This window comes from Trichechus manatus, unplaced genomic scaffold (assembly GCF_000243295.1).
Source record: "Trichechus manatus latirostris isolate Lorelei unplaced genomic scaffold, TriManLat1.0 scaffold00093, whole genome shotgun sequence".
NCBI classification, from domain to species: Eukaryota; Metazoa; Chordata; class Mammalia; order Sirenia; family Trichechidae; genus Trichechus; species Trichechus manatus.
Window position 1 is genome coordinate 9,209,770 of NW_004444029.1, and position 4,120 is coordinate 9,213,889.

A 4,120-nucleotide genomic window follows, 5' to 3' on the forward strand; every position below is an offset into this window, starting at 1 on the left:
GGGGAGGAGAGGGAGGGACAATTTATGCTGTTCTTCCTTGAGCTCAAATTTTGTCCCTACTGAGAACAAAAGAGGAAGATGGGAGGGAGAGGAGATTCCCTATCCTGCTGGTTCCTTGCTGGCTCTTCCATTTCTAGGTGTAGCCATGGATTTCCTCTTCCACTTCACCCAGTATTTACTGAGCACCTGTTCCGTACAGTGCACTGTGTTAATCTGGGGGTACCTGCCCCCAAGATGCTTTAACTACAAGCACAGGTCATTGAGACAGAGAACAGCGTTTCAGGAGGGGCTCTGGAGGGACAGAGTGAGTCTGAGCAGCAACAGGCCACCTCTACTGAAGGGTGCTTTGTAAGAAGAGGGTGTTTGATTTGGGTCTTGAAGGATGGGGAGGAGTTTGACAGACAGAGAGGAGAAGAGAGTCTTGCAGGCAAAGTGACAGGTGAGCAAAGACCAGAGGCAAGATGGGGCTCAGAAGTCTACTGTGACCACAGCCCAGAGTGCAGGTGGCCTGAGAACGGTGGGCTGGGAGGCAAATGGATGGCCAGGAGGTTGAGCACCTGGAATGCCGGACTAGGGGGTTTGAAACACAGCCAGGAGGCAAAGGGAGGCTTTGTAAAGATTTTCAACTAAGGAGTAACTTGATTGCAGCTCTGCTTTTAATCTGAAGTATTTATTAACTACCCACCACCTATGTGAAAGGCATCATCTCAGGCATTTGAGACCCAAAGGTGAATGAGACATGTTCCCTGCCCTTGAGGAGCACAGTTCAGCAGTGAGAGCAAGCGGTGAAGAAAGGATTTTGATGTATTATAGTAAGACTCAAAAATGGTTATCTTCCACAAGTTATGGGAATCCCTGGGTGGTGCAAATGTTTACTGTGCTCAGCTGCTAACCAAAAGGCTGAAGGTTTGAATCCACCCAGAGGTGACTTGGAAGAAAAGCCTGGCAATCTATTTCCCAAAAAATCAACCATTGAAAACTCTGTGGAGCACAGTTCTACTCCGACACGCATGGGGGCGCCATGAGTTGACTTCAACTTGCCGGTAATTGGTTTTATACATATATACAAACGAAACCAAACCGGTTGCTGTTGAGTTGATTCCGACAGAGTAGAAGTGCCCCATAGGGTTTCCAAGGAGCGGCTGGTGGATTCGAACTGCTGACCTTTTGGTTAGCAGCCGTAGATCTTCATCACTGTGCCACCAGGGCCCCATTTATAGAAATACGTATCTATATATAAACACTGACAACCGGACTGGTTTCAAAAGTTATGGGAACACAAAAGAGTGATTAAATTTGCTTGAGAGATGCAGGGGAAAGATTCACACAGGAAGTGACATTTGGACTGAGTATTGAAGGAGCCTTGGTGGTGCAACAGTTAAGCACTCCACTGCTAAAAGAAAAATTGGCAGTTCAAACTCATCTAGCGGCTCCATAGGAGAAAGACCTGGCAATCTGCTCCTGTAAAGATCTCAGCCTAGAAAACCCTATGGGACAGTTCTACTCTGTCCTACAGGGTCACTATGAGTTGTAATCGACTCAACGGCAACGAGTTTGGTTTGGTTTCTACAAAGAACCAGAAAACTGTGGGAGAGGGCTGTGGGCTAGGGGATTCAGAGAACATTCACAAGGTGATATTTTGACCTAAAATTTGAAAGGTGTGTGGTTCAACAGGCACAGCAGAAGGAGAAGGGAATGGTATGTGGAAGGCCTCAGAGGCATGAACGTGTGCCCTTTGTTTCAGGAGTAATGACTTCTCTATTGTCCCAAGATAGCGGACATTGGTGGTCCAGTGGTAAATTCTTGCCTTCCACGCGGGAGAGCTGGGTTCTATTCGGACCAGTGTACCGCGTGCACAGCCACCACCCATCTGTCAGCGGAGGCTTGCTTGTTGCTAGGATGCTGAACAGGTTTCCGCAGAGCTTCCAGACTAAGATGGACTAGGAAGAAAGTCTTGGTGATCAACTTCTGAAAATCAGCCATTGACAGCCCTATGGATCACAATGTTCTGATCCTCAACTGCTCCATTCCATTGACTCAATGGCAGGTAATAACAACTGTCCCAGGACAATAGGATGGGGTTGCAGTTTGTATAGTTAGGCTAAGAAGAGATTGTACCCAGCCTTGAATGCCAGACAAAGGAAATTGGGCTTTATCTTGCATGTGATTGGGGCACCATCTCTAAGGAACTTACAGATGTGGACACATTGGTATTTAGAAACATAAGGATAGATCTGAGGAGGACAGGCCTGGATTCAGAGGGAGATCCCCTAAGAAACTATTGCAACAACCCCAGGCAGAGATCACAAGGAACTGAAATGAGGAAGTTGGACTGAGGATGGGGAAGAGGGAACAGCAGCAAGAGGCAATTAGGAGGCCAAATCAAAGAAACCTCACCAAGGGGGAGGCCAGAATCCAGGACGGAGGCAAGGTTTCTAGCTGAGGTGAGGGTGGCCTCGGGCCAGCCTGGGATTGAATTCCAGCCCCTCATCTTATTGGCTGGGCCACCCTGGGCAAGTCTCTCAATAAGCCCAAGCTTCAGGCTCCATTTCTGAAAGGTAGTAGGACGACAGCCCCTATCTCAAAGTTCTGTGAGGACTGAACGGAGTAATCCGTGTTCAGCACCGAGCACTGTGCTAGCAGCTGGAAAGTTCTCCCAAAACCCGTCGCCCTTGAGTCAATTCTGGTTCATAGCCACCCTGCAGGACAGAGTAGAACTGCCCCATAGGGTTTTCAAGGCTGTAATCTTTACTGCCCCCCTGTGTCTGTCAGTTTGTCGTACTGTGGGGGCTTGTGTGTTGCTAAGATACGGGAAGCTATGCCGCTAGTATTTAAATACCAGCAGGGTCACACATGCTAGACAGGTTTCAGCTGAGCTTCCAGACTAAGACAGACTAGGAAGAAGGACCTGAGGGTCTAATTCTGTCTTGGTCATCTAGTGCTGCTATAAGAGAGATACCACAAGTGGATGGCTTTAAGAAAGAGAAATTTATTTCCTCACAGTAAAGTAAGCTAAAAGTCCAAATTCAGGGCATCAGCTCCAGGGGAAGGCTTTCTCTCTCTGTTGGCCTTCCCATCAATCTTCCCCCGGACTAGGAGCTTCTCTGCATGGGAACCCGTGTTCAAAGGATGTGCTCTACTCCTGGCACTGCCTTCTTGGAGGTTTGAGGTCCCCTACTCTCTGCTTGCTTCCATTTTCTTTTATCTCTCTCTTATAAGATAAAGGTGGTGCAGGTCACACCCCAGGGAAACTCCCTTTACATTGGATCAGGGATGTGACTTTAGTAAGGGTGTTATAATCCCACCCTAATCGTCTTTAACATAAAATTACAATCACAAAACGGAGTACACCCACACGATATGGGAATCATGGCCCAGCCAAATTGATACACACATTTTTTGGGGAACAGAATTCAATCCATGACAACTTCTGAAAAAAATCAGCCAGTGAAAACCTTATGAATAGCAGCAGAACATTGTCTTATACGGTGCCGGAAGATGGGCCCCTCAGGTTGGAAGACACTCAAAAGGCGACTGGGGAAGAGTTGACTCCTCAAAGTAGAGTTGACCTTAATGACAGGGATGGAATCAAGCTTTCAGGACCTTCATTTTCTGATTGGCACTACTCAAAATGAAAAGAAACATACATTAATAATCAGAACACGGAATGTACCAAGTATGAAACTAGGAAAATCAGAAATTGTCAAAAATGAAGTGGAACACGTAAACATCAGTATTCTAGGAGTTAGTGAGTGAAATGGACTGGTATTGGCCATTCTGAATCGGACAGTCATATGGTCTACTATGCCAGGAATGACAAATTGAAGACGAATGATGTTGCATACATTGTCAAAAAGAACATTTCAAGATCTATCTTGACTCCTGAGGCTCACCGTTCAGCCGGGGATTAGATAGCCCATAAAACAAAACGGGACTAATGAGGCACAGCAGTCCAGGGACAAGGACTAGAAGGCAGGATAGGACAGGAAAGCTGGTAATAGGGAACCCAAGGTTGAGAAAGGACAGTGTTGACATGTCATGGGGTTGTTAACCATTGTCATAGGGCAATATGTGTACTAACTGTTTAATGAGAAACTGTTTTGTTCTGTAAACCTTCATC